This window comes from Bos indicus x Bos taurus, chromosome 5 (assembly GCF_003369695.1).
Source record: "Bos indicus x Bos taurus breed Angus x Brahman F1 hybrid chromosome 5, Bos_hybrid_MaternalHap_v2.0, whole genome shotgun sequence".
Classification (NCBI taxonomy): domain Eukaryota; kingdom Metazoa; phylum Chordata; class Mammalia; order Artiodactyla; family Bovidae; genus Bos; species Bos indicus x Bos taurus.
This window is the reverse complement of record NC_040080.1, coordinates 24,442,197-24,464,866: the sequence shown is the minus strand read 5'-3', so window position 1 is coordinate 24,464,866 and position 22,670 is coordinate 24,442,197. Positions and strand designations below refer to the sequence as shown.

General features: G+C 43.0%; 1 pseudogene; it reads right to left on the bottom strand.

The window, feature by feature from the left end:
- Positions 1 to 4,572: 4,572 nt before the first annotated feature.
- The window catches only part of LOC113893429, a 119,915-nt pseudogene continuing 101,817 nt past the window's right edge, over positions 4,573 to 22,670 (bottom strand).

The following is a 22,670-nucleotide window of genomic DNA, read 5'->3' as shown; positions in this document are numbered from 1 at the left end:
TCAAGAGTCTTCTCCAACACCACAGTTCAAAAGCAACAATTCTTCGGCATTCAGCTTTCTTCAGAGTCCAACTCTCACATCCATACATGACCACTGGAAAAACAATGGCCTTGACTAGATGGACCTTTGTTGGCAAAGTAATGTCTCTGCTTTTGAATATGCTATCTAGGTTGGTCATAACTTTGCTTCCAAAGAGTAAGCGTCTTTTAATTTCATGGCTGCAGTCACCATCTGCAGTGATTTTGGAGCCCCCCAAAATAAAGTCTGATACTGTTTCCACTGTTTCCCCATTTATTTCCCATGAAGTGATGGGACCAGATGCCATGATCTTCGTTTTCTGAATATTGAGCTTTAAGCCAACTTTTTCACTCTCCTCTTTCACTTTCATCAAGAGGCTTTTTAGTTCCTCTTCACTTTCTGCCATAAGGGTGGTGTCATCTGCATATCTGAGGTTATTGAGATTTCTCCCAGCAATCTTGATTCCAGCTTGTGCTTCTTCTAGCCCAGCATTTCTCATGATGTACTCTGCATATAAGTTAAATAAGCAGGGTGACAATATACAGCCTTGACATACTCCTTTTCCTATTTGGAACTAGTCTGTTGTTTCATGCCCAGTTCTAACTGTTGCTTCCTGACCTGCATATAGGTTTCTCAAGAGGCAGGTCAGGTGGTCTGGTATTCCCATCTCTTTCAGAATTTTCCACAGTTGATTGTGATCAACACAGTCAAAAGCTTTGGCATAGTCAATAAAGCAGAAACATGTTTTTCTGGAACTCTCTTGCTTTTTCAGTGATCTAGCAGATGTTGGCAATTTGATCTCTGGTTCCTCTGCCTTTTCTAGAACAAGCTTAAACATCAGGAAGTTCATGGTGCACATATTGCTGAAGCCTGGCTTGGAGAATTTTCAGCATTACTTTACTAGCGTGTGAGATGAGTGCAATTGTGCAGTAGTTTGAGCATTCTTTGGCACTGCCTTTCTTTGGGATTGGAATGAAAACTGACCTTTTCCAGTCCTGTGGCCACTGCTGAGTTTTCCAAATTTGCTGGCATATTGCGTGCAGCACTTTCACAGCATCATCTTTCAGGATTTGAAATAGCTCAACTGGAATTCCATCACCTCCACTAGCTTTGTTCATAGTGATGCTTTCTTTTTTTTTTTTTTTTTTTAATCTTGTAATGTCTGATTCTTTTTTTTTTTAATTTTATTTTATTTTTAAACTTTACAATACTGTACTAGTTTTGCCAAACATCAAAATGAATCCACCACAGGTATACCCGTGCTCCCCATCCTGAGCCCTCCTCCCTCCTCCCTCCTCCCTCCCCATACCCTCCCTCTGGGTCGTCCCAGTGCACCAGCCCCAAGCATCCAGTATCGTGCATTGAACCTGGACTGGTGACTCGTTTCATACATGATATTATACATGTTTCAATGCCATTCTCCCAAATCTCCCCACCCTCTCCCTCTCCCTCTCCCACAGAGTCCATAAGACTGATCTATACATCAGTGTCTCTTTTGCTGTCTCGTACACAGGGTTGCTTTCTAAGGCCCACTTGACTTCACATTCCAGGATGTCTGGCTCTAGGTCAATGATCACACCATCGTGATTATCTGGGTTGTGAAGCTCTATTTTGTACAGTTCTTCTGTGTATTCTTGCCACCTCTTCTTAATATCTTCTGCTTCTGTTAGGTCCATACCATTTCTGTCCTTTATTGAGACCATCTTTGCATGAAATGTTCCCTTGGTATCTCTAATTTTCTTGAAGAGATCGCTAGTCTTTCCCATTCTGTTGTTTCCCTCTATTTCTTTGCATTGATTGCTGAGGAAGGCTTTCTTATCTCTCCTTGGTATTCTTTGGAACTCTGCATTCAGATGTTTATTTCTTTCCTTTTCTCCTTTGCTTTTTGCTTCTCTTCTTTTCACAGCTATTTGTAAGGCCTCCCCAGACAGCCATTTTGCTTTTTTGCATTTCTTTTCCATGGGGATGGTCTTGATCCCTGTCTCCTGTACAATGTCATGAACCTCCGTCCATAGTTCATCAGGCACTCTATCTATCAGATCTAGTCCCTTAAATCTATTTCTCACTTCCACTGTATAATCATAAGGAATTTGGTTTAGGTCATACCTGAATAGTCTAGTGGTTTTCCCTACTTTCTTCAATTTCAGTCTGAATTTGGCAATAAGGAGTTCATGATCTGAGCTACAGTCAGCTTCTGGTCTTGTTTTTGCTATATATAGAGCTTCTCTATCTATGGCTGCAAAGAATATAATCAGTCTGATTTCGGTGTTGACCATCTGGTGATGTCCATGTGTAGAGTCTTCTCTTGTGTTGTTGGAAGAGGGTGTTTGCTATGACCAGTGCGTTCTTTTGGCAAAACTCTATTAGTCTTTGCCCTGCTTCATTCTGTACTCCAAGGCCAAATTTGCCTGTTACTCCAGGTATTTCTTGACTTCCTACTTTTGCCTTCCAGTTCTCTATAATGAAAAGGACATCTTTTTTGGGTGTTAGTTCTAAAAGGTCTTGTAGGTCTTCATAGAACCATTCAACTTCAGCCTCTTCAGCATTACTGGTTGGGGCATAGACTTGGATTACTGTGATATTGAATGGTTTGCCTTGAAAATGAACAGAGATCATTCTGTTGTTTTTCGATTGCATCGAAGTACTGCATTTCGGACTCTTTTGTTGACCATGATGGCTACTCCATTTCTTCTGAGGGATTCCTGCCCAGAGTAGTAGATATACTGGTCATGTGAGTTAAATTCACCAATTCCAGTCCATTTTTGTTCGCTGATTGCTAGAATGTCAACATTCACTCTTGCCATCTCCTGTTTGACCACTTCCAATTTGCCTTGATTCATGGACCTGACATTCCAGGTTCCTGTGCAATATTGCTTTTTACAGCATGGGACCTTGCTTCTATCATCAGTCACATCCACAACTGGGTATTGTTTTTACTTTGGCTGCATCCCTTCATTCTTTCTGGAGTTATTTCTCCACTCATCTCCAGTAGCATATTGGGCACCTACTGACCTGGGGAGTTCCTCTTTCAGTATCCTATCATTTTGCCTTTTCATACTGTTCATGGGGTTCTCAATGCAAGAATACTGAGGTGGTTTGCCATTCCCTTCTCCAGTGGGCCACATTCTGTCAGACCTCTCTCTACCATGACCCGTCAAAAATGTTGACTCATTGGAAAAGACTCTCATGCTGGGAGGGATTGGGGGCAGGACGAGAAGGGGATGACAGAGGATGAGATGGCTGGATGGCATCACCGACTCAATGGACGTGAGTTTGAGTGAACTCTGGGTGTCGGTGATGGACAGGACGGCCTGGCATGCTGCAATTCATGGGGTCTAAAAGAGTTGGACAGGACTGAATGACTGAACTGAACTGAACTGAAACTTAAATATAAAGCCCTACAAAACTCTCTCAGAAAGGAGAGGAAGATCATGGTATAAGAATGGCACCTACAAGAAACATGGTAGGAACTGAAGGCCATTGTAACTAAAAGGAAGCCCAAGATTGACCACGTATAACTATGAAATGCCTCCAGGGAGGACTAAGAATGCCTTCCCAAGAATCCAATAGATTGTACTGGGGTATGAAGGGAACTGCTGAGGATTGTCATCTTTAATACTCATATGAGTCATCCCTTTCCCCTCATGCTTCTCAATTCCTATAATAGGACAACTCTACAATCTGAGCAGGCATGGTAAAAATAATGGGCTTCCCAGGTGGTGCTAGTGGTAAAGACCCTGCTTGCCAATGCAGGAGACATAAGAGACATGGGTTCAGTTCCTGGGTCTGGAAGATCCCCTGGAGAAAGGCATGGCAATCCACTCCAGTGTTCTTGCCTGGAGAATCCCATGGACAGAAGAGCTTGGAGGGCTACAGTCCATAGGGTTGCAAAGAGTTGAACACAACTGAAGTGACTTAGCATGCATGCTTGGTAAATAATAGTTAAAACATTATGGTTTAATATAATAAAATAATAATAATAAATAAATAAAATAAAAGTTAAAGCAATAATGGTTAAAACATTACTCCTTTGTGGGCACTGTTCACCCTTATGCTCAGATGACTAAAAACATGTACCTAGAAATATATCAAAACAAAACAGGTTTCTTCTTGTAGATGAAATAGCTGAAATTTTGGCCTCTTTACTGATTGCAGGTCATATATTTGGCTTGGGAAAAAACCACAATAAACAGTTCCAATTAAAAGTTACAGAAGCTACGGTTTTCTTCTGGATTTCTAAATGCTCATGGAGAGTCAACTTCCATGATGCATAGCAGACAGCACATACTCGAGAGTCATTCCTACAGGAATTATTTATATGAGCAAAACAAGATTTTGTTTCTCATTACACAAACATTACCTGAATTTATCTAATCAACACACTAGTTTTAAAAAAATAATCTGTAACTAAAAGCATCATCTTGTTTGTTGGATGCCATTCTCATTGGAATCATATCCAAAGCATCTAGAAATAACTCAAAACTAGAAAGTGGCTATTTGCTAAGGCTGCCTATGATTCTTGCTATAAAATAGTTGCCAGTCTGATTTGAACGTCTAAAAAGAATGAGAATTATAGGGTTCTTCTAGATTTCTAAAGAACTTGCCAGAAGGAGGCAGAGGGCCAAGAAATCCACCTGTGTGCTTGGTGGCAGCTTGTGAAAGGGCAAGGCTGAGATTTTCTGGATGTTCTGTCCAATGACATGGTGCAGAGAATACACAGGAAGATGGTGGAACAGTCTATGGTGTCAGCCTCCAACAGACTCCCTTGAGGTAGTCCTCAGATGAAGGAAAGCAGAGTCGGAGGAGACCCATGTCACCATTCTACCATCAAATATGGACTTGAAGATTCCCACTTGAGCAGTAAAACAAATGCCAATTGCAAACAAGGATTTCATTCAAGCCATCTTTGCGGGAGACCTGGGTTCAATCCCTGGGTTGGGAAGATCCCCTGGTGGAGGGCATGGCAACCCACTCCAGTATTCTTGCTTGGAGAATCCTCATGGACAGAGGAGCCCAGCAGGCTGCAGTCCATGGGCTCTCAAAGAGTTGGACACGACTGAGGAACTAAGCACAGCACAGCACATCTGTTGTTATTCTTCAATTTTTCTTCTTGCCTATTTTCTAGTTTTTGGTGGTCAACCAGCTGATTTTTAATGTTTCCTTCTTCTTTTTAATTTTTTACCCAGTTTTTCCATTTCTGCCTTCAGTCTCTTGTCCTTGTCTATCCTGTAGACCAGAACCCAGGTTACTCTGGCATGTGTGTGGGTGCTAAGTCACTTCAGTCATGTCCAGTTCTTCATGACCTTATAGACTGTAGCCAGCCAGGCTCCTCTGTCTATAGGATTCTCCAGGCAAGAATACTGGAGTGGCTTGCCAAGGCCTCCTCCAAGGGATCTTCCTGACCCAGGGATAGAACCCGCATCTCCTGTGGCTCCTGCATTGCAGGTGGATTCTTCACTGCTGAGCCACCAGGGAAACCTGAGAATAAGAGGCAGGAGAAGACAAAGATGATGAGCAGTGTGTCCATGAGCTGGGTGCTCATCTGAGACTTCTGTCTGTACACTCCCACCCAACCTGGGGAGGGGAGGAAGCTCTTGAGAGCCAGGAAAAGAGAAGCAAAGCCGACTTCCAGATTTCAGGACCACTTAATTGTCAAACTTGCCTGGCTGCATCAAAACCAAGTACAAATCTTAAATCCAATTAGTAAACAGTGCTGGTAGACTGTGACATCCTGCTCCCAAACAACCCTTAGACCTACGATTTATCTTTCCTTAATATATTACATAGTGTAGGCGAGAGGTTACTATTATGGGCCAGAATGCTCTGGAAATAAGCATCCCAGAACAGCTAAGATTGTTGCTAAATAACTGATGAGAAGGATAATGTCAGGATGCTTCTCAGTTTTCAGAGCACCAAAGATTCTTTTAAACACTATACAGGTGAAACATCATTTTTTAACTGGGCTGAACACAAGTTTCCCTGCAAATAAACCCAGATAGATTTTGAATCATATTTTTGGGAAGTAACTACTTATTCTGGAAATCACAGCTAGTCATTGTCCATCCTCAAACTAAGATGGCTTAATCTCATCTGGCTTCTCTGAAGGCTATTAATGTATTATTAATTATTTCCAATTCCCAAACCCCATACAGTGTTTATAAAGCTCTCGGGCCCTGTAACATCTCTGAATCACCTTATACTCCTGCTATATGTATACTTATATAGTTGATCTAAATAACCTGGAACCTGCCCCTGCACTTAAGAGTCTCTTTGCCAAAAATGTTTTCTCGTTATCTCCGCCTTTTAACTTTTTTCTGTCCTTTGAGGTATGACACCAAATACCTCTTCCTTAACACAGTCTTTCCCAAACCCCAGTCTTCCCTTTCTAACCTTTTTTTTTTTTTGACCATACTGTGTGGCATGTGAGATCTTAGTTCCCTGACCATGGGTCAAACTCAAGCCTCCTGCATTGGAAGGCGAAGTCTTAACCACTGGACTACCAGGAAAGTTCACTTTCCTAACTTTCTTTTGAATTCATTGTCATTTATTGAAAAGAACATTAGGGATGTGTAAGAATGCTTTTGATTCTGTCACCATATGACTTTCAACAAGTTACTCAACTTACCTGAGCCTCAGTTTCTCTCATCGTACGAGTCTTAAACAATATTACAAATTGTAACAAATATTTAAAAATCTACTCTATATAAGTAAGATTTTCCACTCCTCATTTCTACTTCTGTTAAGAATTTTCTTCAAACATAGGAAATCTGTGTTTCGGTGGTAGGATTACGAGCCTTTGCAGTTAGATCCAGCTCTGCGTTATTAATAAAGCTCATCAGTAAGCCTGCATCTTACAATTTGCCCTTTCTCCATCCTCCCACCACTTGATTTTAGCCATGCAAATTTTGTTTTGTCTTTGTGTGTGCGTGTGTGGGGGTGGCGGTGTGTTGTTGTTTGTTTTTTAGTTTCTCTGCATCTTGCCCCTACTTTTCCTCTACTTCTCTGCACAATCTCCTCAATTACTCCAGCTTTCCTTAGCTAACTCTTATTCAGCTAAAATGTCGTGGCCATGATGGTCTCCTCTGACCACCTGCAAGTTTGGGTGCCTTAGATTTACTTACTATTTCATTTGTCACACTTGTACTTTAACAAACATTGTCTGCCAGAAGAGCCCGATAGCTCTGTGGTTAAGAACTCGGGCTCTAGAGACAACCAAACCAGATTTGAATGTTGCCTATTACAGCTAGTATGTGAGTCGTTCAGTTGTGCCTGACACTTTGTGACCCCATGGACTGGGGCCCCCCAGGCTCCTCTGTCCATGGAATTCTCCAGGCAAGAATTACAACTAAGAAGTCCACTATTTCACTTCTCAGCTGGAATAGCCCAGGCAGCTCTCATCACCTCTGTAAGCAAAAAACTGTTGTAACTCACTTGGCATGTACACTGGACACATGTCATATATTTTTAATATTATTAGTCAGCAGTGGTTTTATCACTGACTGTTATGTCCTTGGTTCCTTCCAGAATACTTGCCAAGTTATAAATAGTTATTGAATAAGTGAACAGAGTATATGAGAAGATTAAATCATTTTTTTGTGATAAAAAAGTTTGCTTCAGATCCTTAATGATAATTCATTTTTATTAACATTTTTAAAAGATATTTCTTTTTTAAAAAATAATTTTAATTATTTTCTGAATTTATTTATTAGCTGTGCTAGGTCTTCACTACTTTTGAGGGGTTTTCTCTAGTTGCAGTGACTAGGGCCTACTCTTTAGTTGTGATGCGAGGGCTTCTCCTGCTGCTGAGCTCAGGCTCTAGGGCACTCAGGCTTCAGTAGTTGCAGCTCATTGCCTCAGTAGTTGTGGTTTCTGGGCTCTAGAGCACAGGCTAAATAGCTGTGACACACAGGCTTAGTTGCTCCACAGCATATGGGATCTTACCAGATCAGGGATCAAACCCATGTCTTATGCATTGGCAGGCAGATTCTTTATAACTGAGCCACCAAGGAAGCCCTGTCTTATTATCTTTACCAGCTGCCTACCAGTCCCTTGTACGGAGAGACATAATGTATTTAGCCTCTCCGCTATTCCTGGCTATTTATGCAGTTTCTAGTTTTCTTCTCTTTCAAATAATGCCACTGCAACATTCATTTATATTTATCTTTGTGTGCTCTGAGTCTCAGTTTCTTTATGCCAGATACGGAAGTGCCACTGCCTATCTCAAAGAGTTGTTGTGAGAATCAAATGATATAATGAGTGTGAATATGCTTGGTAAGCTGCTAAAGACTATAGAAATAACTTCTCAGCATTTGCCTTGTACTGAATTGCAGTGGACTTTGGAGCATACATGTTTAGCTTTCCTATTGCATTAAAAAAAATTCTTTGTGCGGACGTATTTTTCTCACACAGCTTTGTAATCATCTCTATCAAGTTCTATCACCGTACTTTGCCATTAAATGACTTTAAATAGATATTAGTTGAATAAGAGAATGAAAATTTGTCCATATCTTCCATCGTTCTCTCCTTCCTCTTTTAGACACAGTTCATTAATTATATTTATCTTAGTTCTCTTTAGCAATTCACTTATTTTTAAAAACTAATTTCCTAAAATCATTGATCTTCAAGTTTTCATGCATATTTTTAAAAAAGATTTATTTAGCAAACTAGTACAGCCACTATGGAGAACAGTGTGGAGATTCCTTAAAAAACTGGAAATAGAACTGCCTTATGATCCAGCAATCCCACTGCTGGGCATACACACTGAGGAAACCAGAAGGGAAAGAGACACGTGTACCCCAATGTTCATCGCAGCGCTGTTTATAATAGCCAGGACATGGAAGCAACCTAGATGCCCATCAGCAGATGAATGGATAAGAAAGCTATGGTACATATACACAATGGAGTATTACTCAGCCATTAAAAAGAATACATTTGAATCAGTTCTAATGAGATGGATAAAACTGGAACCTATTATACAGAGTGAAGTAAGCCAGAAAGAAAAACACCAATACAGTATACTAACACATATATATGGAATTTAGAAAGATGGAAACAATAACCCTGTGTACAAGACAGCAAAAGAGACACCGATGTATAGATCATTCTTATGGACTCTGTGGGAGAGGGAGAGGGTGGGGAGATTTGGGAGAATAGCATTGAAACATGTATAATATCATGTATGAAACGAGTCGCCAGTCCAGGTTCGATGCACAATACTGGATGCTTGGGGCTGGTGCACTGGGACGACCCAGAGGGAGGGTGGCGGGGAGGAGGAGGGAGGAGGGTTCAGGATGGGGAACACGGGTATACCTGTGGTGGATTCATTTCGATATTTGGCAAAACTAATACAATATTGTAAAGTTTAAAAATAAAATAAAATTTTAAAAAAAAGATTTATTTATTTAATTAATTTTTGGCTGCACTGAGTGTTCATTGCTGTGCAATGAAGCTGTGGCAAGTGGGGGCTACTATAATTTCAATGCATGGGCTTCTTATTGCGGTAGCTTCTCTTGTTGCAGGGTAAGGGCTCTAGGGCGTGGGGGCTCCAGTAGTTCTGTGAGTGGCTCAGTAGCTGTGGCACATGGGCTTTGTTGCTCCACAGCATTTGAAATCTTCCAGGACCAGGGGCCAAACTTGTGTTCCCCTGCATTGGCAGGCAGATTCTTAACCACCAGACCCCCAGGGAAGCCCATCACATGTATTTTTGCTAAGTTTCCTGGTGATTCAGATGATTACCCAGACCCAGGAACTCCTGCTCTAATGCACTGTCCCAGGCACTGGCACTGGCATTTTTTCTACCCTATCACAGATTGGAGGTCGTCTGACTTTTGCCTCACTCCTCCAGGGTTCTCATGGGTGCAAATGACAGAAAAGTCAACCTAAATTAGCTGAAGCATAAAGGTGGGTTCACATGGCTGAGAAATCAGAGGTAGCACAAGCTTGGTCTAATGGCTTCAATGATGTCACCAAGGCAATCACATTGCTCTGCCTTCCTAGGTAAAAGCTTCATGTTTAGAGGGCCCTAACCACTCTGGGTTTTCCTCCCAGCTTGCAAAATGGCATCACAGTTGTAAATCTTGCATCTTTAAACTATACATTCTAGAGAAAAATATCTCTTTAAGTAACTCTTGAAGAAGAGAGAGGAATTCTTTTCTTCCCATAAGTTCCAACATAGCATCTTACTGACTCTGATTCCTAGTCAGGTTACAATGGCCAGAGGAATGGGGTTAGGCTGATTGGCTTAATCTGACTGGCTTAAGTAACACCAGCTCTTGGTTTAAGTTAAGTCGCTCAGTCAGTCGTGTCCAACTCTTTGTGACCCCGTGGACTGTAGCCCACCAGACTCCTCCGTCCATGGGATTCTCCAGGCAAGAATACTGGAGTGGGTTGCCATTTCCTTCTCTAGGGGATCTTCCTGACCCAGGGATCGAATCCAGGTCTCCCTCATTGCAGGCAGACGCTTTAACCTCTGAGCCACCAGGGAAGCCTAGCTCTTAGTTTGGGAGGATCTAATTCTTCCAAACTCTGAATGAGAAATGTTTTTTTCAGAAGAATTTCAGAACACTCTTAGGAAATGGAAAGGACACTGGGCAGCCAAACGATACTGCATGTTTTATATAGGAGCCTCCTATGTTTCAGTTTCATTTCACATATCTAATGAAAGCATCTTATTTCAATTTATTTTTCTGCATCAATACCAAATCCACTTGATAGAAGCCTGCTCAATGGTAGTTCTGTTTAATGAAAATGTTTTCCTAAGAATCAAGGAATATCCTTTCAGATACAGGTGAATTGCAATTAATCATTTAAAAAAGAAGCAAATCTCTTTAACCATCACCACTGAGAATCTTACCATTACCCAACTTTACTTTAAATACAAAGTGACAATACCAACTTCTTTACCCAAAGGCAGATTTAACATATGGTTGCAGGTGGGTTCTCACTTTTAAATTGAATTTAATTATAATGATTTGCCTGGGCAACAATTATCCTAAACTGAATAGGAAGAGGATAGCACTTTTCCTTAAAATTCAGACTCAGTTGGGTGACTGAAAACAGCTGCCATGGATGGGGTCAAACAAAACAAAACAAAACAAAACATGGACTTAAGAAAGGCCAAGGGCCAGTAAGAAATGAGTATATTCTCTTATTCCTTGGTTCTCCTACCACTGCCTTTTTAAAAAAATTAAAAACAAAAAATAGACAAGCAGCAGCAGAGATTTGCAGGGATAGCATAACCAATTCTACTTTCTAAGTAGTTCTCCTGCCTGAGGCAGAAGGAGAGTGAGCTATCCACAGGAATATTGATACAAATAAAGGCATGGGGGGGGGGTGTTAAGGATCATACTCTCTGTTTTTCCCTCTTTGCTCTATTTTTGTTGTTCACTATATCATCTACAGTGACAGTCCAACTCCCCCTCTTTATAAACAAAAAATGTCTTTTGATCTAGCAAAGAACAGGCAAATATGGGTAAGTCAGCTTTTCTCGAGCGTGTTCATAGAACCATACCAAACAGTGGTCCTTGCTTCTAATAGGATATGGGCTAAATGCTTCCAGGTAATTGTTCTCTGGTTACTGAGCAACCATAAAATCTTTCCCTGTCTTCTCCCCCCAAACCAATCCCCTTGCACAATACCTAGTGGAAAAATAGTATAGAAAGTTTACTTGAATTTATCAGGATAACATTTTATGACTCAGAGGTCAATCTGAGATAGAAATACAAGATTCTTTGGACTTGATCTTTGATTTTAATTTTAGACCTGTATAAGCTTTGCAATCATGTTCATACCAATGGGAAGCTAAAGCTTTAAAATATGTGCCAATATTTTAGGTCCATCTAAAATGCTACATTTAATCTACTGCAAAGAGATCAAACCAGTTAATCTTAAAGGAAATCAACTCTGAATATTCATTGGAAGGACTGTTGCCGAAGTTAAAGCTCCAATACTTTGGCCACCTGATCCAAAGAGCCAACTCATTGGAAGAAACCCTGATGCTGGGAAAGATTGAGGGCAAAATGAGAAGGGAGAGGCAGAGGATGAGATGGTTGCATGGCATCACAGACTCAATGGACATGAATTTGAGCAAACTCTTGGAGATAGCAAAGGACAAGGGAGCTTGGTGTGCTGCAGTCCTTGGGGTCCCAAAGAGTCTGACCTGACTGAGCAACTGAACAACAGTAACGAGATGCTACTTGTGGGGGGAAACTTAAGCATACTCACAGTTGAGTGTTTTATGTGTTGACACTGAATACTTTTAATAAAAGAACACAAGGACTTCTGTGTTATGGCTATAGAGGACATCTGTTGATCGTAGGCCTTCTTTCCCCCTTCTTTTGGAAATAATTCCTTGAATTTCTGTTCTCTTCCTCTCACAGCCATTATGGAAGGCAGGCATGTGATTCAACTTGGCCAAAGGACACACTCAAATTCATAGCAATGTGATCAAGAATGAGTCCTTGAAACAAGTCAGGTCAATCAGAGTGGAGCCCAGAACATTTATCCTTCAAACTCTCCTCCAGCTCCACAGAGTGTAGGATTCCACAAAGTGCTGATCATCCTTTCTGCCACCAAATGGACACCAAAAAGGAAAGCAATATGAAGGAAGGAGAAATGCAGTGTGGCGAGAGAACAGGCTCTGGTGATGGAGCTTGGCTCTTGGGCTAGTCTGTGCCAGAAGCCAGCTCTAGGCCTGTTACTTAACTAACAAGGGCCCTTTTTATCCAAGCTAGTTTGAGTTGGCTCTTGTCTCATTTGGAACTGAAAAACTCTTGAACGTGAAAGTGTTAGTCACTCAGTCACGTTTGACTCTTTGTGACCCCTTGGACTGTAGCCTGTCAGACTCCTCTTTCCATGGGATTCTCCTGGCAAGAATACTGGAGTGATAGCCATTTTCTTCTCCAGGGACTCTTCCTGACTGAGGAATCAAACCTGGGTCTCCTGCATTGCAGGCAGATTCTTTACTATCTGAGCCACCAGGGAAGCAAAAAACTCTTAAAATGATACAAATGTATTCTAGCCAAGTTATCTGTACAAGACTCTTCCTTAAAGACAAAACTGTTGTCCCATTAACTCCCGCGACTGGCACACTTAGGTGCGGGCAGCTGCGACCGGTGCACTTAGGTGTGGCCAAGAGGAGTTACCCAACGTCTGAGGTCAGGGGCAGTGGCGGAGAGTGCCAGGCTGCGACGGCGCAGGAACGGCCGAGAAGAGCTACCCTGTGTCTGAGGTCAGGGGCGGCGGCCAGGAGGAGCTGTCGCACACCCGAGGCCAGGGATGGTGGCTGGGAGGAGCAACCCCACGCCCGAAGCCAGGGGCCACGGCCAGGAGGACCAACCCCACGTCCAAGGAGTGGTGGCTGCTCGGGCACAGGAGGGCCTAGAAGAGCTATTCCACGTTGAAGGTCAGGAAGGGCAGCGGTGAGAAGATACCCCTCGTCCAAAGTAAGGAGCAGTGGCTGCGCTTTGCTGGAGCAGCCATGAAGAGATACCCCACATCCAAGGTAAGAGAAAACCAAGTAAGACAGTAGGTATAGCAAGAGGGCATCAGAGGGCAGACATACTAAAACCATACTCACAGAAAACTAGTCAATCTAATCACACTAGGACCACAGCCTTGTCTAACTCAATGAAACTAAGCCATGCCTGTGGGGCCACCCAAGACAGGCAGGTCATGGTGGAGAGATGTGACAGAATGTGGTCCACTGGAGAAGGGAATGGCAAATCACCTCAGTATTCTTGCCTTGAGAACCTCATGAACAGTATGGAAATGCAAAATGATAGGATACTGAAAGAGGAACTCCCCAGGTCAGTAGGTGCCCAATATGCTACTGGAGATGAGTGGAGAAATAACTCCAGAAAGAATAAAGGGATGGAACCAAAGCAAAAACAATGTGGATGTGACTGATGATAGAAGCAAGGTCCAATGCTGTAAAGAGCAATATTGCATAGGAACCTGGAATGTCAGGTCCGTGAATCAAGGCAAATTGGAAGTGGTCAGGCAACAATGAATGTTGACATTCTAGGAATCAGCGAACTCAAATGGACTGGAACGGGTGAATTTAACTCACATGATCATTATATCTACTACTGCGGACAGGAATCTCTCAGAAGAAATGGAGTAGCCATCATGGTCAACAAAAGAGTCCAAAATGCAGTACGTGGATGCAATCTCAAAACGACAGAATGATCTCTGTTTGTTTCCAAGGCAAACCATTCAATATCACAGTAATCCAAGTCTATGCCCCAACTAGTAACGCTGAAGAAGCTGAAGTTGAACGGTTCTACAAAGACCTACAAGACCTTTTAGAACTAACACCCAAAAAAGATGTCCGTTTCATTATAGGGGACTGGAATGCAAAAGTAGAAAGTCAAGAAATACCTGGAGGAACAGGCAAATTTGGCCTTGGAATATGGAATGAAGCAGGGCAAAGACTAATAGAGTTTTGCCAAGAAAATGCACTGGTCATAAAAAACACCCTCTTCCAACAACACAAGAGAAGACTCTACACATGGACATCACCAGATGGTCAACAACGAAAACAGATTGATTATGTTGTTTGCAGCCAAAGATGGAGAAGCTCCATACAGTCAACAAAAACAAGACCAGGAGCTGACTGTGGCTCAGATCATGAACTCCTTATTGCCAAATTCAGATTTAAATTGAATAAAGTTGGCAAAACCACTAGACCATTCAGGTATGACCTAAATCAAATTCCTTATGATTATACAGTGGAAGTGAGAAATAGATTTAAGGGCCTAGATCTGATAGATAGAATGCCTGATGAACTAGGGAATGAAGTTCGTGACATTGTACAAGAGACAGGAATTAAGACCATCCCCATGGAAAAGAAATGCAAAAAAGCAAAATGGCTGTCTGGGGAGGCCTTACAAATAGCTGTGAAAAGAAGAGAAGCAAAAAGCAAAGGAGAAAAGGAAAGATACAAGCATCTGAAGGCAGAGTTCAAAGAATACCAAGGAGAGATAAGAAAGCCTTCCTCAGTGATCAATGCAAAGAAATAGAGGGAAACAACAGAATGGGAAAGACTAGAGATCTCTTCAAGAAAATTAGAGATACCAAAGGAACATTTCATGAAAAGATGGCCTCGATAAAGGACAGAAATTGTATGGACCTAACAGAAGCAGAAGATATTAAGAAGAGGTGGCAAGAATACACAGAAGAACTGTACAAAAAAGAGCTTCACGACCAAGATAATCACAATAATGTGATCACTGACCTAGAGCCAGACATTCTGGAATGTGAAGTCAAGGGGGCCTTAGAAAGCATCACTACGAACAAAGCTAGTGGAGGTGATGGAATTCCAGTTGAGCTATTTCAAGTCCTAAAAGATGATGCTGTGAAAGTGCTGCACTCAATATGCCAGCAAATTTGGAATACTCAGCAGTGGCCACAGGACTGGAAAAGGTCAGTTTTCATTCCAATCCCAAAGAAAGGCAGTGCCAAAGAATGCTCAAACTACTGCACAGTTGCACTCATCTCACATGCTAGTAAAGTAATGCTCAAAATTCTCCAAGCCAGGCTTCAGCAATATGTGAACCGTGAACTTCCTGATGTTCAAGCTGGTTTTAGAAAAGGCAGAGGAACCAGAGATCAAATTGCCAACATCCGCTGGATCATGGAAAAAGCAAGAGAGTTCCAGGAAAACATCTATTTCTGATTTATTGACTATGCCAAAGCCTTTGACTGTGTGGATCACAATAAACTGTGGAAAATTCTGAAAGAGATGGGAATACCAGATCACCTGACCTGCCTCTTGAGAAACCTATATGCAGGTCAGGAAGCAACAGTTAGAACTGGACATGGGACAATAGACTGGTTCCAAATAGGAAAAGGAGTACATCAAGGCTGTATATTGTCACCCTGTTTATTTAACTTACATGCAGAGTACATCATGAGAAACACTGGACTGGAAGAAGCACAAGCTGGAATCAATATTGCTGGGAGAAATATCAATAACCTCAGATATGCAGATGACACCACCCTTATGCCAGAAAGTGAAGAGGAACTAAAACGCCTCTTGATGAAAGTGAAAGAGGAGAGTGAAAAAGTTGGCTTAAAGCTCAATATTCAGAAAACGAAGATCATGGCATCTGGTCCCACCACTGCATGGGAAATAGATGAAGAAACAGTGGAAACAGTGTCAGACTTTATTTTTTTGGGCTCCAAAATCTCTGCAGATGGTGACTGCAGCCATTAAATTAAAAGATGCTTACTCCTTGGAAGGAAAGTTATGACCAACATAGATAGCATATTGAAAAGCAGAAACATTACTTTGCCAACAAAGGTCCATCTAGTCAAGGCTATGGTTTTTCCAGTGGTCATGTGTGGATGTGAGAGTTGGACAGTGAAGAAGGCTGAGCGCCGAAGAATTGATGCTATTGAACTGTGGTGTTGGAGAAGACTCTTGAGAGTCCCTTGGACTGCAAGGAGATCCAACCCGTCCATTCTGCAGGAGATGAGCCCTGGGATTTCTTTGGAAGGAATGATGCTAAAGCTGAAACTCTAATGCTTTGGCCACCTGATGGGAAGAGTTGACTCATTGGAAAGACTCTGATGCTGGGAGGGATTGGGGGCATGAGGAGAAGGGGATGACAGAGGATGAGATGGCTGGATGGCATCACTGAGTCGATGGACATGAGTCTGAGTGAACTCCGGGAGCTGGTGATGGACAGGGAGGCCTGGCATGCGGCGATTCATGGGACCGCAAAGAGTCGGACACGACTGAGCGACTGAACTGAACTGATAAAGCATTCTCTAAGAAATATTTCCATAAACTTGGAAATGACATCAGTACCACCACATCAAGATCACAAACTTGATTGTCATGAGTCTGAGTAAGCTCTGGGAGTTGGTGATGGACAGGGAAGCCTGGCATGCTGTAGTCTATGGGGTTTCAAGGAGTCAGACACAACTGAGCAACTGAACTGACCACCATATCTCTGGACCCTGTGGTCAGTTAGCAGGCATGCTATGTTTTCCAGTTAATGGGGATTTCTCCTCTTAATCCTATCCTTGCAACTTGGTTTGATTTTCATCTTTCTTTAGTCTGAAGACCTTCAGTGTTTAACAATGAGCTCCATCTGTAGATATTGCCATGCACATGTATACCTAGTACTTTACTACTCAGAGTGTCACATAATGTGGGACAAATTTGTTCCTCACTTCGCCGATCTTGTAAGCTCAGCATTTGGTACAGTGTATAGGAATGAAAGTTGTTTTCATATATGCATTTAGTGAGTCTGAACCTGGCTACTTTGTAGCTCCGTGGCAGGAAAAGAAAGGAGACACTGAGTGATGTTGAGTTGTGGAAGTGACTGCCTTCCATTCTGCTTCCCTGGATGACGGTAAGAGAGCAGTGAGTCAAAGCTGGACCTGAGTGTCTGCTTCTAAGAGTTCTGATCTGGGAAGAGACAGAAGAGTAGCTCTGTCATGAGGCTTGGACTGAGTCGGGGAGAGGGTCCCCCCTGTGCAGATCCATGGGGAGTGGTGCTCCAGCTGTGTTGGGAAGGCATACCGCCATTTTTTTTCTGCATCACTGGGGCAGCAACCATAGGTGCTGTCACTAGTGATGGGTGTGCAAGTCAGGTGGCACTAGTGGTAAAGAATCCCCCTTCCAATGCAGGAGATATAAGAGATGTGAGTTCGATCCATGGCTAGGGAAGATCCCCTAGAGGAGACCACTGGCAACCCACTCCAGTATTCTTGCCTGGAGATTCCCATGGACAGAGGAGCCTGGTGGGCTACAGTCCATAGTGTCACAAAGAGTCAGACCCAACTGAAGCGACCGAGCATGCACACACATGCAGGTCAGTGCTGGTAGTGGGACGTGATTCTTTTTCTCATCAAAGGACAGAAAGTAGAAGGATGAGTTATCTCCTTTCTTTTTAAAAAATATTTATTTATTTATTTTTTACTGCCTCAGGTCTTAGTCATGGCACATAGACTCTAAAGTTGGATATGTGGGCTTAATTGCCCCTGAGCAGGTGGAATCTTCCCTGACCAGGGATCAAACCAATGTCCCCTACATTGGCAGGTGGATTTTAAACCATTGGACACCAGGGAAGTCCCATCTCCTTTCTTTACCTACAATAGTGCAATGATTTGGCTCTAGAGTCAGAAGACTGGGTTCAAAGTTACCTCTGTCCTTGCAAGCTGTATGGCTTCTATCTGATGGAAGCAATAACAGTACCCACCACACAGGTTGTTGTAATAATTAAATGAGATAATTCTCATGAGAGCAATTGATGTGTTACCTAGCACATTAGAAGTCTTCAGGAAATGTTAGCATATAAGGGAGAATGGGGTACATGATATGAGATATACTCAACTCCCATTTACCCATGAGCCTCCCAGCAGCTACTTAGCCATCTCCGAGTTTCCTTGTCTCATAGCTGAAAAATGACTGTAGATCACATTGAGTTTCAAATCATCCAAGAATGGTGCGGCAAGCTCAGGATCTGAAATTAACTTTGCCTTTATATTGTTCATGCTAGTTGCTCTTCAAGTACAATTAGAATCAGAATGCTAGCACTAAAAATAGTACCAATTCTCATTTCTCTTCTCAGTGTTATCTGCTGCCATGGTGTTTCCTAGGCATGTTTATTTACTCGATTCACAACAGGGAATCTTCTCTCTTATTAGCCTGACAGCCATAGCTGGATTCCACAGCAACGTTCCATGCAGCTGGTAAAATCTTTATTATGGGAGAAGCACTGGAGGTCTAAGTCGCTGCCTCCCTGAGTGAGCTCAGTGGAAGAGTGTGTCATGGTGAGAGTTGCCCAGTTTTGTTGTGGAATAAAGAGAGGCCCAGAGTGGGACCTTCCCTTCCACAATTTCAGAACACTTTTCCCTCTGAGTAGAATGACAACATAGCCCTCTGATTCTCCTTGCTCTCTCTTCACTGCTCATTTGTGCTTTGTGTGAATTTAATGCCAGTAAGAGGCCAGACTGACAGCTCCCAGCACATCCTGCCCCCTCTTTGGTGTCTCTCATTCACAAGTTAGCAGTCAGCGAGGGGGATTCTCACTCGAGATCTCTGTTTAGAGTCTTTTTGATTATTATATGCCAAGATTGAGGGCAAAAGCAGAAGGAGGTGACAGAGGATGAGATGGTTGGATGGCATCATTGACTCAATGAGTGTGAGTTTGAGGAAACTCCAGGAGATGGTAAAGGACAGGGAAGTCTGGTGTGCTGCAGTCTATGGGGTCACAAAGAGTTGGACAGAACTTAGCAACAGAACAACAACAACAAGATGTTGACCAGTCAGCTATCTCAAAATAATGGAAGCATCTAACCCTGGGGTTTTGACCCCTAACTTTGTCCATCATAAACCTGAAGAGTTAGACTGAGATGATTTGAGGTCTCAGTGACATTGTTAGGTGAGCACCAATCGCTGTTCATTCCAGTAATTATTCACCTCTTTCTTCTTCCTCTCTAACACCCCTCCTCCATTAAAAAATAATCATCTAACCAAGAGAAGGAGCAACAGGCAGCTTGAGGACACGGCTCTGTAATCTGCAGGCTTCAAATGTTGGCTCTAAAGATGGGAGGTTGGCTGGCCAGTGAGGCAGCATCTGAGAGCGTAGGGGTTGTGGGGAGGGAGAGAGAAGTGAAAGTCGGAAGGAAGGGAAAGAAAGTGAACAAAGTCAAAACAGGAATGGAAGCAAAAACAAAACAAAACAAACAAACCAAAAAAGCCAAGCCAACCAAATCAAACCAAGAAATTGTATATTCCAGTCCCTTCAGGGGGAAGAACAGTGTGCTGAGTCGGGCAGGGCACTAGAGGAAGGGTGAGCGGCACTGAGGGTCTAGCCCTGGTGCTGCCTGTCACCAGCAGCGGGACCTCCGACTAGGCTCTGGGCTGCTGCTACCATGTGTGAACAATGGAGGATGCTTACAGCTGCCTGCAACATCTCCTAGGGTTGACGAGAGGCTGAAGTTATATGGAAACTTATGAAACCCCCCTTTAAAAATGGGAAAGGCTAATTCCAAGCATAGCATACTATCAGTTCTTTTCCAGAGAATGTGCGTCCATCATGTCACAAGTTCTTCCGTTTCTTCTCTTCCCTCGAACATTATGATGCTTACTTGAAGGCATCTGAGGCTCTGCTGAGAATCATCCATTGTTGAGGGAGGTGGCATTTTATCCTTAGCAAAGAAGTGAAGGCATGGACCCTGCTCTGCTACTGATTCCCAAAGGAAATAATGATATCGAGCGGTCAGTCACAGGTTGCCTGCAGCCAGACTTTCCCACTGGAGATTATCATCCAGTTGGCAGTCTCTCTCTGGCTAGACTCCAGGTATGACACATGGGGTGGTCATCACATCCTGCCATGTACTGGGTGGGGAGGGGCTCAGTGTGGAAGGACATGGTTGGGGGCTGAAGAGGTCTGTGGATGCTCCATGTGGCTTAGATTAGACTAGAATTAAAATAACTTCTTGTATCTTGAGGAGAGGGTGGGGGTCCTCAGCATCTACACCACCCAGTCTTAGCCAGACTACCTTGCTGCCAAATGTTTGGGAAGTTCATCATTTCTACCCTGGAACTTGGCAAGGCTCTGGGACTTAAGTTCCATTTAAATCTTATTCAAACAAAGGATCAGGTCAAGGATTTTCAAAATACTTCTTTGTCTGACTACTCAGGCAAGATTTGGGGCACCCTTATGATTCCCCTATAACTTCCTGTTCCTTATGGCATGCTGGGGCAGGGAGATGCAGCACTTCCAACATCACCCTTTTCCATCCACCATGACAAGAGAATGGCATGTGCCTTGTTACCATTCATACTAAGTGACAGGCTTCCATCACTGTTTACTGTCCAAGCTCTTAATTTCTCACACAAGCTTCCCTTGTAGCTCAGTTGGTAAAGAATCTGCGTACAGTGTGGGAGACCTGGGTTCAATCCCTGGGTTGGAATATCCCCTGGAGAAGGAAATGGCAACCCACTGCAGTATTCTTGCCTGGAGAATTCCATGGACAGAGGAGCCTGGAGGGCTGCAGTCCACATGGTCACAAGAGATGGACACGACTTAGTGACTAAACTACCATCACCACCAATTAAGTGTACATACCACAAAAGCAACATGTATTTATTAAGTATCTTGCAGATCATGTGCTTCCAAGGGATTTTAATTGCTGTACCTGAGACATGGGCTTCCCTGGTGACTCAGATGTAAAGAATCCACCCACAATGCGGAAGATCTGGATTCAATCCCTGAGTCAGGAAAATCCCCTGAAGGAGGGCATGGCAACCCACTCCAGTATTCTTGCCAGGAGAATTCCCCATGAACAGAGGAGCCCGGAGGGTTGCACTCCATGGGGTGGCAAAGAGTTGGACATGACTAAGTTGAGCCACTAAGCACAGCATAGCACCTGAGACATATGAGATATTTCTATAAAATATGATATGGGACATCTCAGTGCCAAATGAGTGGTAGAAATACACCCTGTTAGAACTCAGAGGATGAAGAGGTCCACACAGACTAGTGTGCTCTAGGAAGAATTCACTGAGGAGAGGGGATTTAAACTTTGCTTTGAATGAGTGTCAGTAGGGCTTGGAAGGCAGGAGAAGGACAGTATCATGTAGGGGACCCAGTGGGAGCAAAGGTGCTTGCACAGGGTTGAAACTGACTCAGGAGCAGAATGGTAGTTCAAGGTAGTGGTTAAGGGCATGGCATTTGAGGGACTTTACTGGAGGTCCAGTGGTTAAGACTCCATGCTCTCAATGCAGGGCGCCTGGGTTCACTCCCTGGTCAGGGAACTAGATCCCACATGCCTCAACCAAAAGTTCCCACAGGCAGCAATGAAGATCTAAGATCCTGCATGCTACAACTAAGACCCAGCACAGTCAAATAAATAAATTTTATAAAGCAAATACTTAGGGAAAAAAAAGAGTGGGGGCTTTGGAGTTGGTCATCTCCGTACTTTCTATGTGACCTTGGGAAAGTTAGTGATCACCTCTTAGCATTATTTTTCTATTTTATAAAATGAAGATAATAATTCTTGCCTTAAAGGTTTGTCATGCAGAGTAAATGATGTAATGCACAGAAAGTCTTTAGCACAGTTCCTGGCACATAGTGAGCCTTCAGTGGAGGTGGTTTAGTTGCTAAATGGTGTTTGACTCTTGCGACCCCATGGACTGTATCCTGCCAAGATTCTCTGTTCATAGGATTTCTCAGGCAAGAATAGTGGAGTGGGTTGCCATTTCCTTCTCCGGGGAGTCTTCTTGATCCAGGGAATGAACCCACATCTCCTGCATGCAGGCAGATTCTTTACCAACTAACCACCAGGGAAGCCCAGTCAGTCAGTTCAGAGACTCAGTCATGCGTGGCTCTGCGACCCCATGGACTGCAGTACGCCAGGCTTCCCTGTCCATCACCAACTCCCAGAGCTTGCTCAAACTCATGTTCATCAAGTTGGTGATGCCATCAAATGATCTCATCCTCTATCGTCCCCTTCTCCTCCTGCCGTCAATCTTTCCCAGCATCAGGGTCTTTTCAAATGAGTCAGTTCTTTACATCAGGTGGCCAAAGTATTGGAGTTTCAGCTTCAGCATCAGTCCTTCCAATGAATATTCAGGACTGATTTCTTTTAGGACTGGTTGGATCTTCTTGCTGTCCAAGGGACTCTCAAGA